This window comes from Callospermophilus lateralis, chromosome 11, assembly GCF_048772815.1.
Source record: "Callospermophilus lateralis isolate mCalLat2 chromosome 11, mCalLat2.hap1, whole genome shotgun sequence".
NCBI lineage: Eukaryota > Metazoa > Chordata > Mammalia > Rodentia > Sciuridae > Callospermophilus > Callospermophilus lateralis.
Genome location: NC_135315.1, coordinates 39671126 through 39693177, shown reverse-complemented (window position 1 = coordinate 39693177; position 22052 = coordinate 39671126). Strand labels below are relative to the sequence as shown.

The following is a 22052-nucleotide window of genomic DNA, read 5'->3' as shown; positions in this document are numbered from 1 at the left end:
TATCCTTGATCTTCCAGAATGACTTTGATTCCACTAGGTACTTAGCCACTGTTGCCTACTTACATCATTCTGAAGCATGACATAAGAGGCACTTAATTGCTGTATTGAACTAAATTGTCAGTGGGTTAATGTCATCAAAACAGATAGGAGGTCCAGAGAGATGTGCCTTTATTGAACATTGTGCAGTTAAAATAAACCTGATTTAGTCATGATTTCCTTTGAGCAGAATCAGTTAGAATAGCTGTTAACTAAATAATAACCCTTTCGTTTTAAAAAAGATCTCAAAGATTTTTCTATTTGGAAAAATGTAACATGGAGGCTGGGCATGTTGTTGCATGCCTATTAATCCCAGCCATTTGGGAGGATGAGGCAGGAGGATCAGCAAATTACAGAGGCCTTAATCAACTTGGTGTGACCCTGTCTCAAAATTTAAAAATAAAAAGGGCTGGTGGGTTCCCGCCCCTTCCTCTCTCTCTCTTCCCCTCCCCCTCCCCCTCTTCCAGTGACTGGCTGCTATGGTCCTGCTAATAAAATCTCAGGTTAAAAAAAGGGGGGGGGCCTGGTGGTGGGATGCGCTGGAGTTGTGGCTCAGCAGTAGAGTGCTTACCTAGCAGGTGTGAGTCCCTGGATTTGATCCTCAGCACCACATAAAAATAAATAAAGGTATTGTGTCCCACTACAACTAAAAAATAAATATTGAAAAGGGAGGACTAAGGGATACATAGTTCTGTAATAAATTGTTCCCAGATTAAGGCTCAAGGTTCCCCTTATCCCCGCTCCCTTGTTTGTTAATAAAGTGGATCTTTTTTTTTTTTTTAATTGGGGGGCGAGTACTGGGGACTGAATTTAGGGGCACACAACCACTGAGCCACATCTCCAGCTCTATTTTGTATTTTTAGAGACGGGATCTCACTGAGTTGCTATGTGCCTTGCCAATGTTTAGGCTGGCTTTGAACTCATGTTCCCCTGCTCAGCTTCCCCAGCTGCTGAGTCTGGCAAGAGTAGGCTTTTTGAAAAGTGACTCTGGTGCATATGTCAGAGTAAAAAGTCCTTGTTTCCTACACGGTGCAAATTAGCTCTTGTTTGAAATAGAGGTAGGCTCAATAAGGAATTGCAAGTAAATATGTACAAGAACCAGACAGTTAATAGAAATGCATGAAACAAGCCAGTTGGAGAGTGGTGAATTTCTGACCCTTATAAACAGGACTTGTGCCATGTTTAAAGCATGGCCAGGGTTACCAGATTACACTTTCCTAAAGAAGTCAGATGCAAGTAGTTCAGGGTTCAATCCCCAGTCCCACCAAAAAAAAAAAAAAAAAAAGAAACTAAACATTGTGCCAAATACACTTGCAGGCTAGTTCTGCATATGGATCACCAGTATAGCTTCTTTTTGGCAGGCTGGGTAAGTTAGGAAATTTATATACAAGAGGAAAACTAGACAGTTTCAGAGGAGAAGATTTGATACTGGACAAGAGGCAGATGATGTGTCAGCATGATGTACTGTTTTTTGAAAAGGTGGCTGAGTAGACTGGTATAGTTGAACTCATTGGCTGCTATTATCCAAGTGTAGTTTGTAGGTGTGAATTAAATACAGGACTTCGTGTTAAGCATGAGGATTTGGGTTCCTGAAAAGACAGTGTACAACCACAAAAGAATTGTAATCATAACATCTGGAGTGTAGAAGGGGATATCTTGAATAGTTTTTTATAACAGACTTAATAAAAGTTCTTTCATAAAGCCTGACAACTACTGAGAATATTTTTTATATTGAGGTTCATCTCTGGATGGTTTTCCTCATAATCAAATCATTTAGGGTGTTGGCAAAACATACTTTAGTTCTCAGTTTCTCAATCAGCAAATAATGGTGAGACAAAATCTGAATTATTTAATTTTAGAAGTTCATGATTACCAAAAGTATGTCCTAAAATTTTGTATGTAGGATTCATTCTGTCCTATCCTTATACATTTTTTTTTTTGAGAATTTTAATATTTATTTTTGTTAGTTTTCGGTGGACATAACATCTTTGTATGTGGTACTGAGTATCGAACCCGGGCCGCACGCATGCCAGGCGAGTGCGCTACCGCTTGAGCCACATCCCTAGCCCTCCTTATACATTTTTTTTTTTTTAATTTTATTTAAGGTGGTGATGTGGGGAATTGAACCCAGGGACTTGCCCCTTGCTAAGTAAGTGCCCTACCATTGAGCCACATCACCAGTCCTTAAAGTTTAACCTGTATTACTTAAAATATCTTTTTTGTTGTGTTGGAGAATCAAAATCAGGGCCTTTGTATGCCAGGGAAGTATTCTGCCAGTAAGTTATACTTCCTACCCCTATTTATATTCTCTCTCTCTCTCTCTCTCTCACACACACACACACGCACGCACGCACGCACGCACGCACACACACTTCTTATTGAATCACTTTTTATGCTGGTCCTCCAGCTTCACCTCAAGCGCCACTACGAAGCCACTGTCCTGCACTGTACCAGAGGGATGGATGGACATGGGGAAGGCTCCACATGGTGGGTCCACCACTTCACCCCAATGGGCTGCCCACCCCTCTGGTTTTTTCTTCCGACTCACCTTGCTGTCGCCCGGCTGAGGGTTGCCGTCCTCAGGGTGCATGGGGACCTCCCTGTCTAGGTGGTCCTCCACTGGCACTGACTTCACTGCCAGCAGCGCCTGCAGGGAACACACCAGTCCCGGGTAAAAAATCTATCAGGATAACCAAAAACAATAGTTTTGCTGTCTACTGGTGCACACTTGTAATCCCAGTGACTTGGGAGGCTGAGGTAGGAGAATCACAAGTTCAAGGCTAGACTAAATAACTTAATGAGACACTTAGTGGTAAAGCAGCTATAAGTTGAATCCCCAGTTCCCCCCAGCACCCCCCAAAAAAGGCAATAGCTTCAAGCCCCACCCCTAGCCACAGTACCCATAGAGAACTACTTTTGGCTTCACCTCAATATATTTGAATTTCCTTTCATTACTGATTATTTATAAATATCAACATCTGTTGGTTTTCACATTCATTTTCTTTTCAGGAACCCAAATCCTTATGTATGCCAGGGAAGTGTTCTGCCAGTAAGTTATACTCCTTGTCCCTATTTACATATATATATGTATATATATACACACAATCATAAATAAGGATTTAGTTCACTTTTCCATGTACCAAACCTTACATGTTGAAGTAATTATATTCTAAGTTTTGTTCCACTGCTACTTTTGTATGTTTATTCCTTTTTTCATCAGTTAAAGGCAGTTATCCTTGAGACCTCATAAAGACCTCATAAATTGGGGCTGAAGTGTAATGTGCATGGCATTGTGGGACTTTGGGTTCAGTTCCTTTTTTTTAAGAGAATTTTTAATATTTATTTTTTAGTTTTCAGTGAACACAACATCTTTGTATGTGGTACTCAGGATCAAACCCGGGCCGCACGCCTGCCAGGCGAACGCGCTACCGCTTGAGCCACATCCCCAGCCCCTCAATTCCTATAGTTAGATATTTTTGCAGTGTCAAGACTGAGTCTTTAATTTTTTTTTTCTATAAATAATTACATGTGGGCTGGGGATGTGGCTCAAGTGGTGACGTGTTCGCCTGGAATGTGTGCGGCCCGGGTTTGATCCTCAGCACCACATACAGACAAACACGTTGTGTCCGCCGAAAAACTAAAAAAGATAAATATTAAAGAATTCTCTCTTGGAAGAAAAAAAGGGGAAAAATGAATAAATAAATAATTACATGTTTATGCAGCAAATGACTTTTATTCTTTGTACCAGTAATTGAACCCAGGGTGGTTAACCACTGAGTCACATCCCCAGCCTTTTTTTTTTTTAAGTTGTGGGTGGAAATAATAACTTGCTCCCCAGCAAAACCACCCCCCCCCCCGCCATCTTGCTAAGTTTCTGAGGTTGGCTTTGAACTTCTAATTATCCTGCCTCAGCCTCCTATACTGCTGGGATTACAGGTATACATCACTGCACATTTGTAAATGATTTTTAAATTAGAAATCAACAAAGACCTATTGTCTTTTTCTCGGGGGGGGGGCACTTCACCCCTATCCTTTTTATTTTTTATTTCTAGACAGGGTTTCACTAAGTTGCAAAGGCTGAGATAGGCAGCATGAGAGAGTGTTTCTCTGGACTTGGTACCCAGAGTTGCTTAAAAAATGTTTTATCTTAAAAATTAAGAACATGAGGGGCTGGGGTTGTGGCTCAGTGGTAGAGCGCTTGCCTAGCATGCATGAGGCACTGGGTTTGATTCTTAGCACCAGATAAAAACAAATAAAAAATAAAGGTCCATCAACAACTTAAAAATGATGTTATGCAAAAAACTTTGTTGTCACTTTTATTTTTGAAATTTAGGTGTTTCTTTTTAATGAATACAACTTTCCAGAAGCTCTTCTCAGTTTGAAAGGATATCATTTATATAGGACTTTAGCAACAAAAGATGCCTCATCAAATTGATGATCCTTTGTGCTAGTTATTGTTTATCATTGCATATATGTACTTTTCATAAATGATTTATACTTTAGACAACAGTCAATACAAATTCTAGACCCATATCTTGACCAGCTTCCTCAAAACCTCTTGTGTATGTATATATATATATATATATATATTTTTTTTTTTTTTTGAAGGGTGAATTTTAGAGATTTTAAATAGAATTTCGGGGGTTGGGGTTGTGCCTCAGTGGTAGAGCGCTTGCCTAGCACGTGTGAGGCACTGAGTTCAATCCTCAACAACACATAAAAATAAATAGAGGTCCATTGACAACTAAAAAAAAAAATTAAAAAAAATGAATTTTAAAGATAGTCATGAGCCCCTTTGCATAATTAACAGCTAAATTTGCTAAATTTTGTGCTCACCCAGCAAAACTTAGAAAAAGCAGGCAGGAAATAGTTAAAAGGGATAAAGACTTGATATCTATAAGGACATGTACATGAATCTTTAGTCATGTTACTATGTCCTCCCTGGTTCTCTTTGCACATGACCTCTTTAAATTGCTTCTATGACTTAACCTTGTTATTTTTCTCTCTTGATGTGTTTCTTCTCTGATTAGAACGTCTTTGTTCACTAGCCTAATGGTGGAAAATGCAAGTCCTGGAACAAAGGCACCTGAAGTGGTTCTTCCCAACTCCCCACAAGGAGAGGGATTTCACATTTAGTTTGTATTTTGGTTTAAACCTACATTTGGAATCAGACATACTGCATCTGTTTTGAAAACTGGATACTTTATCTTTTTTATTTTAAAAAAATTATTTTTTGAGTTTTTTTAATCTAATGAAAGTTACTCTCTGTGTAGGACTGTAAGATATTGGAACTAGAGGTTAGCTTAAAGATCTGTCTAAACATATTTTACAGACACACAGAGATGAACTTCTTGAAAGCACTTTATTAGAACTAAATACTTAGTTTTTGTAAATAACATCTTAGGCAACTGTGTTTTAAATAGTATGACTTTGGTTCTCTTTCACTTGCAAATATAGATAAATATTCCTCCCTTTTGGTTTTTGTTTTTGTTTTTGAACTAGGGATTGAACCCAAGGACATTTAACCACTGAGACATAACCCATGCCCTTTTTATTTTTTATTTTGAGTCAGGGTCTCACTAGATTGCTTAAGGCTTTACTGAATTGCTGAGGCTGGCTTTGAACTTGTGATCCTCCTGCCTCAATCTCTCTATTCAGTAATTTATTTTCTAATGAATTATTGGGTTTTGCTAAACGTCTTTTAATTTTCCTTCTCTAGCTCAATGTACTTTTTGCATGTTTTCTTGATGTTAACACAAATTTGTAAAGAATGCCAGGTATAATTTTAAAAATTTGTGCAAACCTGCTTGGTGGTACACATTTGTAATCCCAGCAATTTGGGAGGCTGAGATAGGAAGATGTCAAGTTTAAGGTCAGCCTGGCCAATTTTAGGCAAGGTGCTGTAGATGAATGGATAGATCGAACAAAAGAAAGAATATATAGCTCAGTGTACCCCTGGGTTTAGTTCCCAGTAAGGCCAAAAAAACAAAAACAAGAAAAACAACAAAGAAAAACAAAACAATACATTTACCCCTAAATATGAAAGAAACTGGACAAGGTGGTGCACCCCTGTAATCCCAGCAACTCGGGAGGCTGAGGCAAGAAGATTGCAAGCTAAAGGCCAGCCTGAGTAACTTAGCAAGACCTTTTTTCAAAATTAAAAAAAAAAAAAAGTTATAAAAAGAGATGAGAATGTAGCTCAGAGTTAAGAACACTGCCGGCTTCAATCACCAATAAGGGGGAGGGGAGAAGAAAGATTAGTGTTACTTTGAAAATTTGTGTTGAAAATTGTGGTCATCAGTTTTATTCTTCCAGTTTACTCACATTCAGGGCATTGTTATAATCCTTGACACTCTTGGGCCGAAATAGGTGCTTATGTCCTCTGTGTTCTCATGGAACTTTGTAATGCTTCCATGAATTGGGGGATAAGATAGTAATGATGCCTACCTCATGGAAAGATGAAATGAGACAGTTTGTAATAAAGTTTTTAATAAATATTTAATAAACAGTTCTAACTCAACAAATGTTAGGTGATTTTTATCAATAGTGCTTCCAATTGTGTATTATTTATTTTGAGTGTGTGTGTGTGTGTGTGTGTGTGTGTGTGTGTGTATGATTTTGCTAGGGATAGAACCCAGGCAATCTAGGTGAGTGTTTCACTACTGAGCCAGATCCCAACCTCAACTATATGTCATTTATAATTTAAGTCAATATATATTCTACATGTTTCAACATTACATGGTATCCTATTAATATGTATAGCTTTTATGTTTTTGTGTATCAGTTGAGAATTTTAAAAATATGTACATACATTTACTAAAGATCTACTATTCTAATTGGGGCACTATAAGCCAGGTACAGTGGCACATGCCTATACCCAGGAGGCTGAGGCAGGAGGATTGTGAGTTCAAATCCAACCTCAGCAACTTAATGAGACTCACTCACTCTTTTTTTTTAATATTTATTTTTTAGGTGTAGTTGGATACAATATCTTTAATTATTTATTTTTATGCGGTGCTGAGGATCGAACCCAGGACCTCACTAGGCTAGCGCTCTATTGTTGAGCCACAACCCAGCCCTGAGACTCAATCTCTTTAAAAAAAAAGGGCTGAGGATGTGGCTCATTGGTTAAGTGCCACTGGGTTCAGTCTCTAGTACTAAAAAACCTAACCCCCCAAAAAAAACCTGATAGGGGACTATAGTTGTGAATCAGATATGGTTAGCTTTTAAATCAGAGGCCCAATATAAACTTCAAAAAGTTTACAACTAATGTTTTTCACTTGGGGCTTGGGTTGTGGCTCAGTGGTAGCACCCTTGCCTAGCATGTGTGAGGCACTGGGTTTGATCCACATAAAAATAAATAAAAGTATCGTGTCTGTCTACAAATTCACTTATATCCAGCACAAAAATTCTAAATGTGTAGTGTAGTATTCACATTGGTAGATATGATCAGCTCCAAAGTGAAGTCTATTTTTTTCTTATTTAAAAAAAAATATTTTTTAGTTGTAGAGGGATACAGTACCTTTATTTTGTTTTATTTTTATGTGGTGCTGAGGATCAAACCAAATGCCTCACACATGCCAGGCAAATGCCAGGCAAGTGCTTGCCACTGAGCCACAGCCCCAGCCCAACTGTCTTATTTTTAAATATACTTGTTATACTTTTAGAGTTATATATATTTGTGTCTACACAGTGGTATTGTTCTGTTTGTTTCTAAGCTTTATAAAATTGGAATCATGCCTAATCATACTAAGATTCATTCATGCTTTCTGTGACTACTGTGCATTTATTTCCATTGCTGTATAATATTTCATCATCAAATGTACCAGAATTTATTCATCCATTCTCCTATAGGTATTTGGGTTTCCAGTCTTTTGCTTTTACAAACAATACTGCTGCAACAATGCAGCCTGTGTCTCCTGGCGCATAGTGAAGGGGTTTCTCTAGGAATGGAGTTACTGAGGAATAGGATTTGCAAATGACAAACTATTAAGAGAATATTGAAGTATTTTCAAAAGTAGATGAATCAAGCAATGTATAAAGATTCACATTAATCTGTATTCACTACAACATTTAGGGTTCATCCACTTTTATATTTTGTCATCAGTTTGCTTATAATGATATGGTCTCATCTTTCACTTTTTTAGCTGTTACTTTTTCTGCTTTAATTTCTTTTCTCAAAATAGTTTCCAGTCCTTGGTTATCTCTAGCTTTTTCACTTTTTACCTAAACAATAATTGCACTTTTATGACTTAATTCACTAAAAGCAGTATACATAGTGGTTAGGGTTTTCCACCCTTGAACAAACTGGAGTTCTAATTATATCCTATCTATCTGTACTTGGACAAGTTAATCAACCTGTAAAACTGAGTTTTCTCTTTATTTATTGGTACTGAGGATTGAACTCGGGGGCACTTAACCACTGAGCCACGGTCCCAGCCCTTTTTATTTGAAACATTGATTGTAAAACAGCACATGAGATCTGGCACACAACATGTAATTAGATTTGTTTTTGTTAATACTGTTATTATTAATTCATGGCAATCTCCTTAAGAACCAGATCTAATGCTTGACACAGTGTTTGGCTACAGAATTAGCACTCACTAAATATTAATTGCCAAATTAACATTAATGCTAATATTTCAGTAATGTAATCTCCAAACACTTTTAAGATAATGAGTGGTTTATTTCAGGCCCTGAGGAAATTTGTTTTTTTAATACTGCTGAAATCTTTCCAAGCAATAATTGAAACTTACCTTTTTTTTTTTTTTTTAAGTACCAAAGATTGAACCCTGGGGTGCTTAACCGCTGAGCCACATTCCCAGTTCTTTTTAATTTTTATATTGAGATGGGGTCTCCTTAGGATCTTGCTACCTTGCTAAATTGCTGAGACTGGCCTTTAACTTGTAATCCTCCTACCTCAGCCTCCAAATCACTGGGATTACAGGTGTGAGCCACCATGCCCAACTTTAGAGTACACTATTTTAAAGTTATAATATTTTTAAGGACAATGACAAGTAGAAAAAATGGTGGATTTGTCTGTTTAATTTTTAAAATTTGAGATGGAGTTTCTCTGTAGCTCCAGCTATCTTCAAATTTACAATCTTCCTGCCTTAGCCTCCCAAATAGCTGAGTTTACTGGAGGGGCCATCACTATTGGCTCATACCTTATTCTGTTTGCAAATTGGTTCTTTCTTGAGGAATCATCCAGATTTCTATAGTTTGCCATTTGTAAATTAATGTCTACTAATAACAAAGAACTACAAGGTACCGCTACAATATCTAAAGTTTCATTTCATGCTGTTCACTTATGTTGATACTGGGGGTCTCTAACTCTGAATGTATGGAATTATTTGTATAGCTTCTGGCTGTCTAATCAGTGGTGCTAGTGATTGAACCTGAGGGCCTCGTGTATGCTAAAAGTTCACTCTCAGACTGAACTATGCCCATCCCTCTATTTTGACTTTAATGTATGTGTCCAAGCCCATGACTTCTTTCCATCTTCTATCATACTCCAGTTTTCAGATCTGACCCTCTTTCTTGGCTTGCCTGATCTAGTTTATTAGGACTGCTTTGCTCTTATCAGTGCTGTCCATGAACCCATAAGCCAACTAATGCTTCACTATATGTTGCCAGTCCTCAAAGCAATTCTGCTAAACTGACTCAGTGCGAGGATCAAACCCAGTGCCTCACGTGCTAAGCAAGTGCTCCACCACTAAGCCACCACCCCAGCCCTGTGATAAGGCCTTTTCACCAAGTATTGCCTCACTCATTTTTCTCACAAGCTCATTAGATGTAACTGAACGTTTCCTTTCACTTCTTCCCTTCTGGTTCCAATGAGTCCATAGAAAATATTAGGATGCTGGCAAGTAAGTGTTTTTGAAGTGATGTGTGAAGCCTTTTCCCTGTTCTTCTATGAGAATTGGGCTCATTCTCCACTCTTTATTTATTCTGTCATGGTATATATAGTAAAGAAAATAATTAAATTTTAAAAATAAAAGATTTTTGGGCTGGGATTGTGGCTCAGTGGTAGAGTGCTCACCTAGCACATGCAAGGCCCTGGGTTCGATCCTCAGCACCACATTAAAAAATAATAATAAAATATTGTGTCCAACTACAACTAAAAATATTTTTAAAAGTTTAATTATTTCCTATTACAAAATACATTTTCATTCTTTCAAAATGTAGAAATAATGTATTTCCTGAATGAGATTAACGTTAGAGTTCATTCTTAACACAATTCCTCTGCTTCAAACACTGGCAATGACATATTAAATGTTTGAAGAGAAAGAAAATTTATGTAATTGAAAATCAAAGAGAACCTCTAGGGTTGAGTGACACTCAACCACGGAGATCACAATCTGGGTTTATAATCAATGGTGACATTTGCTGTCAAAAGAGACCTTCATGAAAGCTCCATGAATGAGCTTGAACTTTATACACAGTTTAACTAACATTGAAAAATGAATGCTAATTATAAATATTTTTAGACACGACAAAGTTTTATACAAACTCTCACTTCAATATTAAAGGATGCTTAGTTTCTGCAATTAAAAAAAAGTGAATTCGGGCTGGGGCTGTGGCTCAGTGGCAGAGCGATTCTCAGCACCACATGTAAATAAATAAAATAAAGATCCATTGACAACTAAGATGTTTTTTTAAAAAATGTAATTCAGAGGGAAGGTGTGGGATTCATAAGCAAAGATAATTTCTATATTGAGAAGAGTGATGACTAAGTAAGTAAGAGTATCTGAACATAGAAATTGATTTAAGAGGCCAGTAATTATTGACTCTAAATGTGTCAATTTTAAATGTAGAACATTTAAAATAAATATAAAGTGTGTGTGTGTGTGTGTGTGTGTGTGTAACTGAGTAGAGCACTTGCATAGCATGTGCAAGTCCCTAGTTTCAATCTCTAGCATTTCCCCCCGTTCATTTACAAATAATGACCCCAGTACAGGTTAACATAACATTTTGATGAAAAATAACCTTTTTCCAGACAGATTTTATGAGTGTCATTATTTGTGCATTTTTACAAATATAACATTTGACAAGAGAAATCAACTGGACTCTCATATGCTTCTGTCTTCAATCTGTCACAGTATGTTTTCTGGGTTGCAGTATGTGAAGAAAATCTAGCCTTACAAAGATAAGTAGTTGTAAAAAAGGAGTCTTGTAATAGCCTTTTTGCTTGAAAGCTTAACTGTGTGTGTGTGTGTGTGTGTGTGTGTGTGTGTGTGTGTGTGTGTGAGAGAGAGAGAGAGAGAGAGAGAGAGAGAGAGAAATACTTGCACATGTGCTTTTCCACAAGACAACTATTTTAATTTGTGTACAAAAATGCTTTATCTATGCCCCTCATATCAGAATTTTTTAAAAGATGTGTATCCATGAGTCAGGATTTAAAAACAATAATTACTACTGTATCAAGGGCTTTTTTTTTTTTTTTCCGTGAATGCATGACAATAACGGGTATAATGACTACTGGGTCAGTTTGGTGCCACAGTCTTGAATCATAAGACACCAGCTGTTTCACCCATCCTTGCTTTTGTGTCATCAATGTAAATGTCAGTAGTGTCCAAAAAAGTCTTATGAAAATGGATTGAATTGACTTTTTTTTTTTTTTTTGGAAAGAGACTTGAAGAACATACTCTCAGAACTGTTGTTCTAGCTCCTTTTTCTTCTACTTTTTTCCCCCAATTTTCTTTTTAATTATGGTGGGAATCAAACCCAGGGCCTTACTGCATGGTAGAGAAGTACTGTATCACCGAACTATATACCCAGCCCAGAACTGCTCCTTCAAATAGTAATAGCATCAGAAAGGGCATGGTTAGTGGTATGCTAAGAACTTCTTTACATTCAGGATGAGGACAGCACTTAGCTGTAGAACATTTAAAATAAATATAAAGTATATCCTTTAAAATCAAGAGTAGCTGGGCGCGGTAGCCCACGCCTATAATCCCAGTGGCTTCGGAGGCTGAGGCAGTGGCGACCCTGTCTCTAAATAAAATACAAAATAGGGCTGGGGATATGGCTCAGTGATTTAGTGCCCCTGAGTTCAACCCCCAGTACCCCGCCCCCCCCAAAAAAAAAAATCAAGAATACCAGGAAACAGAAAAATACATTTAAATTTGTTTTCAAACAGGATGTAAAAAGAGAATATAGAAATCTTATGGATTCAGTTGAAGGAAGGAAAAGAGAAAGAATCAGAGAAAGGGGGTAATAGAAATATATAAAAACTATATATATAATCTGGGGAATAAGTCCAAGTATATCATTAGTCACAATAGTGTGAACTTAAGGCTGGGGATGTAGCTTAGTGGTAGAGCACTTGGCCAGCGTCTGCAAGACCCTAGGTTTGATCTCTAGCACTACAAAATAAACACATATGTACTGATTTGACTCCTTTGTAAAAGATTAATTTGTCATATTAGAATTTTAAAAATCCATCTGTAGGCTGGGTAACTAAAACCCCTAATTTTGAAAATAAAGGAGAAAGCAATAAAAGGGAAAGGCAAGTAAAAGAAAGCTCGTGCAGAATTATTACTGTGAGACTAATTAAGGCAGAAATCAGTAGTGAAGCTGGGCGTGGTCGCACACATCTGTAATCCTAGCAGCTTTAGAGGCTGAAGCAGTAGAATCAAAGAGTTCAAAGCCAGCCTCGGGAAAAGTAAAGCGTTAAGCAACTCAAAGAGACCCTGTCTCCAAATAAAATACAAAATAGGGCTGGGATGTAGCTCAGTGGAGCTCAGTGGTTAAGTGCCCCTGAGTTCAATCCCTGGTTACTCCCCATCACCCCTGCCACCAGAATCAGTTGTGATAACAGGCATGTGGCATTGAAAAATGTTATCTAATTAGGGGCTGGGGTTGTGGCTCAATGGTAGAGTGCTTTCCCAGCATGCATGAAGCACTGGGTTTGATCCCCAGCACCACATGAAAAACTAAAAAAGTTATCTAGTTAGAAGATGTAATAATAAAATTCATTGACAGGATTGCAAGGAGAAATTGACATATTTTCAAGTTGTGGTGGGAAATTTTGAAGCACCTTTATCAGAAATTGATACAACAGATTGAAAAAGAAAAAACAGACAGGTATAATGGTACACACCTGTATTCCTAGCCAGGGAGTCTAAGTCAGGGGAATTACAAGTTTGAGGCCAGTCTCAGAAAATTTGTGAGACACTGTTTAAAAAACAAAAAGGGCCGGGGAATATAGCTCAGTGATAAAATGTCCCTGTGTTTAATCCTCTGTGTATTATATATATGTATCACACATTGTACACTTACTGGGAAAATTATTTGTAGTAGCAACATGACACTTGCTGCAAAGTTACAGTTTTCATGTAAAAATGGACAAGGAAAATTCAGGAAAGGAAACCAATGAGTATAAAGATAAAATGCTGACAAATTTAGCAGTTCACTAAATAATATGCAACAGACAAGAAGGATTCATTCTGGAAGTGTGAGAAATAAAAATTTCTTTAAAAACACACCACTCATTTGCTCAAAAATTTCCAATGGCAAAATACAAAGCTCTGTCCTGAGGATCTTTGTACCTCTGATTCCTTCAGCCTCCCATAGGCTTTCTTAGACCTTTTTACACCTAAATGAAGCTTCCTCTCATTGAACCATTTATTATTTAGAAACATTCCCTATCTCCTTTCTCCACTTTTTTTCCCCTCAGAGAACTTACCATGACCTATTATGTATTTTATTTTCTGCCTCCCCAATGAGATTTTTTTGCGCGGGCGGAGGGATTGAACTCAGGGATGCTCTACCACTAAGCTACATCCCTAGCCGTTTTTACTTTTTATTTTGAGACAGTACTGAGGCTGGCCTCAAACTAGTGATCTCCTGCCTCAGCCTCCTGAGTCCTGGGGGCTTCACCACCCCTAACCTCCAGCTAGAATTTAAGCTTCATTAAGATGGGTTTTTCCCCTTTTTTCTTTTTTGGTAACAGCGGGTTTCGTTTTTGAACCCAGAGGCTCTTAACCACTAAGCCACATCCCCAGCTCTTTTTATTTATTTGTTTTATTTTGAGTCAGGGTTTCACCAAGTTGTTAAGGGACTTGCTAAGTTTCTGAGGCTGGCTTTGAACTTTCAGTCCTCTCGCCTCAGTCTCTCAACCTGTTGGGATTACAGGCATATAATGCACCTGCACCTGGCAGGTGGGGATCTTTTTCTCTTTGTTTCCTGCTGTTTTTCCCAAGTCTAGAACAGTGCTCAGCACATTGTAGGCACTCAGCAAATATTTATTGAATAAATAAATGAAAGGCTAGTTCAAAAGTAGAAGCCTCATCAACAGATTAATAAAAGCAAAATTATGATAATTTCAAACTATATACAGAAGAATTTGACAGTATTGTTCATAAGAACTCTTAGAAAACAATAAAACAGAAGATAACAGAAGAGAGACTTGCTACTGATCAGACACACAGAGCTGTCATATTGATGGTGGAACTTGAACATTCTATGAAGTGAGAATCAAGGCCAGAAAGTTCCTCCTGTCTACCTATTCAGCATAAAGTCTAAGAGATATAAAAATAAGGAAGTAAAAACATAGCTATCATATTTGCTGAGGAAGTCTACATTGAATATTCAAGAGGGTCTACCAGCTATTAAAACTACTAGAAAGTTCAGCAAGCTATTACTTAAAGATCAATCTTCTTACACACTTGTGGTAGTAGCTGGCAATAATGCATGTAATAGGAAAAGTGATCTAATTTATAATAACCTAAACATATGGCTATTTAGAAATTAAAAGATGTTTGCTCTACATGGAGAAAATTACAGAATATTATCAAGGAACAAAAAGGACCTGACTAAATGGAGATATATTTATAGATGAGAAGAAATAACATATGACAAAATGTTTATTTTGTTGACATTAATCTGTAAATTAAATTGTATGCCTGGGACTGGAGTGTTGCTCTGTGGTAGACTATGTACTTACCATACCTGAGATTCTAGGTTCATAAACCTAGCACATGCACACACATGGGTATTCTTTTTTTTTTTTTTAAGAGAGTGAGAGAGAGAGGAGAAAGAGAGAGAGAGAGAGAGAGAGAGAGAGAGAGAGAGAATTTTAATATTTATTTTTTTTAATTTTCGGCGGACACAACATCTTTGTTTGTATGTGGTGCTGAGGATCAAACCCGGGCCGCACGCATGCCAGGCAAACGCGCTACTGCTTGAGCCACATCCCCAGCCCCAACATGGGTATTCTTAATGATTTTGCCTAGAATTTGAAAGTTTAACCCAAAATTCATGTGAAAAGACAAAAAGCCCAGAATGGTTAAAAGGCAACTTTTTTATTTTTTTTGGGGGGGGGTACTGAGAATTGAATCCAGGGGCACTCTACTACTGAACTACATCCCAACCCCTTAAAAATAATTTTTTTTTTTGAGACAGGGTACCATCCTCCTGTCTCGGCCTCCTGAGTTGATGGGATTACAGACATGTACCATAGCATCCGGTTTCCTTAAGACAATTTTGAAGATGAAAAATATTGTAGGGGACTTGCCCTCAGAGATATCACAACTAATTAAAAAGTCATGATTGCTCTTGAGTCTAGAACAGTGCCTGACACTATGCTGTCATTGAATGCTTGCTAGGTAAATTGATGGGTAAATGAATGGACTAGTGTTTAGGAGACAAGTGAAAAGCAGGTTAACTTGGGTCCAACTTGACTTGTTGTTACTACTCATCTCTGGTGAGGATTAACTCTCAACTTTGTGATAGTGGGTAGGGTGGAACCTGAGGATGGTGGTGACTCAGAACTGCAAAGATTAGGGAAGATGATGGGCTGGGTTGTAGCTCAGTGGTAGATTGCTCGCTTGCCTAGCACATGCGAGGCCCTGGGTTCGATTCCTAGCACCTCATAAAAATAAAATGAAGATATTGTGTTCATCTACAACTGAAAAAAAGAATGAAATATTAAAAAAAAGATTAGGGAAGATGAGTTCTGACAAAGGTCAGCACACAGAGTTGACTGATTTATTTCATTTTCCTACTGATACTACTATAGCTGTAGGAAATTTTTATCTTAAAACATTTGAGTATGGGATTAGTGTTTCCTTGTTTTTAGCAAGTGTTTAACAGGAATTTTATTTATTTATGTGGTATCAGAGATTGAACCCAAAAGTGCTTAATCACTGAGTCACATCCCTGGCCCTTTTTATTTTTTATTTTAAGACGGGGTATCACGAAGTCACTAAGTTGCTCACAGCCTCCCTAAATTGCTGAGACTGGCTTCAAATCTGAGATCCTCCTGCCTCAGCCTCCTGAGCCTCGGAGATTACAGGTGTGTCCTACCACGCTTGGCCTTTAATAGGAATTTACTCTGTACTAAGTGTGGTATCTGGTTAGTTGAAACATAGGAATGCTTTTGATTTGATGGAAAAGCTTTTTATTTCTTCAGCATATCATTTATGTTGCTAAAGATTTAATTATTTTGAATTTATAGTTGACACAGTGCCCTAAAGCTGGATGCTGTGGTGCATGCCCATAATTCCAGTAACTCAAGAGACTGAGGCAAGAGGATTGCAAGTTTGAGGCCAGCCCCAGCAATTTAGCAAGGCCCTAAGCAATTTAGTGAGACTCAGTCTCAAAAAAGTAAAATTAAAAGGACTGGGTAGCTCAGAGGTAAAGCACTCTTGGGTTCAATCCCTGGTGCCACACACAAAAAAAAAAAAAAAAAAAAGAAAGAAAGAAAGAAAGAAAAAGAAAAAAAGGAAGAAGAAAAAAAGAAACATTGTCTTAAATTGGGAACATTTCATTATTTGGGAAAGTGATTATTTAGGAATGCCAGCATAAATGAAAAATAAATATTGCCAGAATCAAATTTGGCTATACATGATATGGGCCTTCGTGAGAACCCCTCTTTTTGTGTGTGTGTGGTACTGAGGATAAAACCAGGAGCACCTTACTACTAAGCTATGTCCTAAGCCATTTCCAGTTTTCATTTTGAGACAGGATCTCACTTATTTGTCCAGGCTGGCTTTGAACTTGTAGTCCTCCTGCCTCTGTCTCCTGAATTGCTGGGATTATAGGTATGAGCCATCATACCTGGTTGTTACCTTGATTTATATATTCCAGTAACAGAGGTGTCAGCCAATATTGATGTGCTGTTCTGGTAATAACCAGTTCTTGTATGGCTCTTTTTTTGGTATGGCGGGGAGGTACTGGGGATTGAACTCAGGGGCACTTAACCACAAAGCCACATCCCCAGTTCTTTTTTGTATTTTGTTTAGAGACAGGGTCTTGCTACCACTGAACTACATACCTAGCTCTTTTTATTTTAAGACAAAGTCTCACTAAGTTGCCCAGGCTGGTCTTGAACTTGTGATCCTTCTTTCTCAGCCTTCCAAATTGCTGGAATTATAGGCATGCTCCACCATGGCTGGTTAGATTTCTATTATTATTATTATTATTTACTTCTAAGGAGACAAGGCCTCTCTTGTTTCCCAGGCTGGCCTCCAACTCCTGAGCTCCAGTGATCCTCCTGTGTTACCTTCCCAGGTTGCTGGGGCTATAGCCACAGAGCACTGCTTCCAGCTTGTTCAATTTATTTATTCAGTTGCTATTATATTAAATAAATGCATCATTGTTTCTATTGCTTCTAGTTTTCGTGCTATAAATTGAGGAGGAATAGAGACTAGTCCATATGAATAAAGTTTGTGAAAGAAATCTTATAAAATAAAAACTAAGATTAAGAAATATTAGGTAGATAAAAATGAATCAGGGGTTGGGGTTGTGGCCCAGTGGCAGAGTGCTTGCGTAGCACATGTGAGGCACTGGGTTCAATCCTCATCACCACATAAAAATAAAATAAAGATTTTGTGTCCACCTAAAACTAAAAAAATAATATTAAAAAAAGATTTGTGAAACTCTAAGATATTTAAAAAAAAATTAAAAATGAATCAGAGGGCTGGGGATGTGGCTCAAGTGGTAGCGCACTCGCCTGGCATGCGTGCAGCCTGGGTTCGATCCTCAGCACCACATACAAAGATGTTGTGTCCTCCAAAAACTAAAAAATAAATATAAAAAAAAATGAATCAGAACACATAGAATGAATAGAATACAAAGTGCTTTTGAAAAACCTTATGCTTCAGAACTGATTGTCTATTTTTAAACAAGAATAACCCTATATGTCCTAAAAAGTTAAAAAGGTAAGTTTACCTTTATATTACAATTCATAAGTTACTGCTTATAAGATGGAGAGAATTCACCAGGCGTGGTGGCTCATGCCTGTAGTCCCAGCTACTGCAGGGGGATGGGGGAGGCCTGAGGATCACAAATTTAAGGACAGCTTCAGCAATTTAATGAGGCCCTAAGCAATTTAGTGAGATTCTGTCTCAAAAAATAATGAAAAGTATGGGAATGTAGCTCAGTGGTAAAGCACCCCTGGGTTTAATCCCCAGTTCACAACCCCACCAAATAAAAGAAGATAATTGTGAAGATGCGCAGAGCTCCAAAAGTACTGGGGAATTTTCAGTAGTTCAAGGAAATGAGAGAGTGTTTCTGTGTGTCTGCATGGGGAATTTATGGGATGGGACCTGTTGACATTTTATTTATCCTGAAAGGCCTCTTAGTGTTCACTTCCCCCAAAGTCTTTCTAATGTTTCTACTAGCTTGTAAGAACACTTTTTTTTTTTTTTTCCTGTCTTTCCTTTTTTTTTGGCTTGTGATTTAACCCAAGGGTGCTTTACCACTGAGCTCCAGCCCCATCCTTTTTATTTTGAAGCAGGGTCTTGCTAAGTTGCTGAGGGTGTCACTAAATTATTGAGGCTTGCCTTCAGCTTGCAATCCTCCTGCCTCAGCCTCCCAAGTTGCTGGGATTACAAGCATGAACCACTGCCCACTGTGCCCAGCAGGAACTCTTTTCTTTTTATACTAGACAAGAGGAACTATGAGTTTGGGACAGAATTTTTTATTCGCACTTAGAAGAAGTAATGTTATGGTTGTTATAAAAATGTGTCTGTCTCTTTAAATCATAGTGCAATAAGAACTTGAATTCTTAGATTAAAAATACCTGGTTTTGAATACTAGTTCTGATCTTTTCTAACAATGTGTCTTTTTGCCATATAATATCTATTTTGATTTTTTGGGAGGATTAAATGTGATAGTATGCACAAGTACCTTTTATTACCTGTTAATCTACAGTTCAAAACCTAATGAATTGTATAGAATTTCTGTTCTGAGCTCTCTGATAAGTGTTATAAGGGGATGGTTTGAAAAGAGAAATTTTAAAGATACTGTATAGAATCCAAAACCTATGTATATAAGGAGTCCTAAGCAAGATCTTTGTTCTTTAATATAATTAAGCTGATGAATGTAAAGAAACTATGGTTCATCAGGAAAAGCTATCATTAGTCACTCAGGTTATAATAACATTTACATTATGTATTATATAATGGAAATGTTACCACTCTTTGCATCAGAAAGAACTTCTATGGGAAAAATTAATTCTGAGAAATTCCTGTTTATAATAACTGTATTATCAAATTAGCCATGGAAGAAGAGGAAAAATTGTAGCTTGTCATTTACCTGTCTCAAAGAAAACTGCTTATTCATCTGGTAACCACGCAGCTCTACCAACCATGTCAAAATCATCTACCCAAGATGCAGTATGGACTAATACAAAGTCAACCTGTGGTAGAAATCAGAAGAACTGGACACAAGTCCTGATATTATCTGAGAATAGGCCTTTGGGTCTTGTGTATCAAAGACAATGGTAAAATACAAACTTATTAGAAACATTGTACACAGTGAAATTATACAACTCTGTATATTAGTGGTGGCAAGAGCATGAATTATTAAAGATAGCTAAAACTGACCTGAAGCAGTAACCTTTTATCTATACAAACAAAACCAGAATCCCCATAATTCCTCAAAATAAATGTGGGTTTCAGCCCAGCACAGTGGTGCATACCTGTAATCCCAGGGGCTTGGGAGGCTGAGGCAGGAGGATCACAAGTTCAAAGCCAGCCTCAGCAAAAGCAAGGAACTAAGCATTTCATTGAGACCCTATCTTTAAATAAAATACAAAATAGGGCTGGGGATGTGGCTCAGTGGTAGAGTGCTCCTGAGTTCAGTCCCAGGGACCCCAAAACAAACAAACAAATAAATAAATGTGGGTTTCCTTCCGGTCCTCTTCCCAACAAGACCCTGACCAGACTTGATAGACCTAACTATATGCTGGCGATTCTGTATTGACATACCTTGAAGAAATGTTCATCAGGCCTGAGAAGCAAAGGCAGGGAAGAAGTCCTTGGAGTACACCAGTTTACATAAGAACATCAGGTAAAGATATGCAAGTTATGTGGCTGATGAAATTCTGTCCAGAGTGACAGTGAAATGTTCTTGTGATCAATCCAGCTCATCAAAAGGTCAGGCAAAATGTTTTGAAGAAACAAATAAATCAAGAAACATGGTGACTCCAGGAGAAAATGAACCTACCAAATGTTTGTGTAGGGAAACAGTTGCCAAGAATATAGACATTGAACCAGTCATGGTGGTCCATGCCTGTAATCCCAGCGACTTGGGAGGCTGAGGCAGGAGGATTGCAAGTGAGAGACCAGCCTCAGCAATTTAGGCCCTAAGCAACTTAGTGAAAACCTGTCTCAAAATTTTATAAAAAAAATAAAAAGGGCAGAGATGGAGCTCAGTGACAAAGTGCCTCTGGGTTCAATCATCAGTGCCAAAAACCCAAAAATGGCTTTGATGGGGCTTAAGGGTATAGCTTAATGGCAAAATGCATGCTTAGCAGGGACAAGGTTCTATGTTAAATCCCAAGTATGCATGCAAGTGTTTTTTGTTGGTGGTGGTAGTACCAGGCATTGAACCCAGGGATGCTTAACTACAGAGCTACACCCCCAGTCCTTTTTTATGATTTTATTTAGAGACACGGTCTTACTCAGTTGCTTAGGGCCTTGGTAAGTTGCTGAGGCTGGCTTTGAACTCTCAATCTTCCTATCTCAGCCTCCTAAGCTACTAGGATTATAGGCATATGCCACAGTGAACACACAGGCTCTTATGAAAATAAATCCCTCTTGTTTTGCACAGAATGCATTTGCATACAAGTTTCCTACAAATACTCTAAACAAGTTCCATTGTATAGAGTACAATGTCAGAGACTAAAGAAAAAACCTGAATACTTATTACAAAAAGGCAGGTGTTTAAGCAACCAATTTATTCTTTTTATTTTGAAGTTTGATTGATGTATAATTTATATGCCATATAATATACCTATGAAATTATATAGTTCTATGAGGTTTTTGCACATAGACTTGTGTAACTATCTTCATAATTTTAAAATATATTTTTATCATCCCCAAAAGAAACCTGTTACCTATTGACGCTCCCCATTTTCCTTCAATGTCCCCAGCTCTAGACAACAATCTACATTATGTCATTTATAGATTTGCCTACTCCATTGGGTGAGGTGGCATATGCTTGTAATTCCAGCTACTAGGGAGGCCAATGCTGGAGGATCTCAAGTTCAGGCAAGCTGGGCAATTTAGCAAGATCCTGACTCAAAATAAGGTACTAGGGATTAAATCAAGGTGCACTCAGCCACTGAGCCACATCCCCAGTGGCCTCCCCCCCCCCCCGCCTGCTTTTTGTATATTTTATTTTGAGACAGGGTCTCACTTAGTTGCTGAACTCCTCACTAAATTGCTGATGCTGGCTTTGAACTTGCAATTCTCCTGCCTCACCCTACTAAGCTGCTGGGATTACAGGTGTGCACTACCACACCTGGCTCAAAATAAAATTTTAAAAGTTATGGGGTGAGGTCAGTGGTAGAGTGCTTGCCTAGCATATGCAAGGCTCTGGGTTCAATCCCCAGTATTGCAGAAAATATATATCTGTATCTGCATATCTATATTTGTCTACCCTAGATATATCATATAAATGGAATCATACAATATATTGCCTTGATTTAGTGTGTTTTCAAGGTTCATCCATGATGTAACATGTACCTTATTCTTTTTTATTGCTGAATAGTTTCCTGTTGA

At 37.9% G+C, this 22052-nt stretch overlaps 1 protein-coding gene across 1 annotated transcript in view; it reads left to right on the top strand.

The window, feature by feature from the left end:
- Positions 1 to 22052, top strand: part of Psmd11 (proteasome 26S subunit, non-ATPase 11) — a 96209-nt gene that overhangs the window by 13630 nt on the left and 60527 nt on the right. The gene's annotated exons all lie outside the window — the stretch shown is intronic.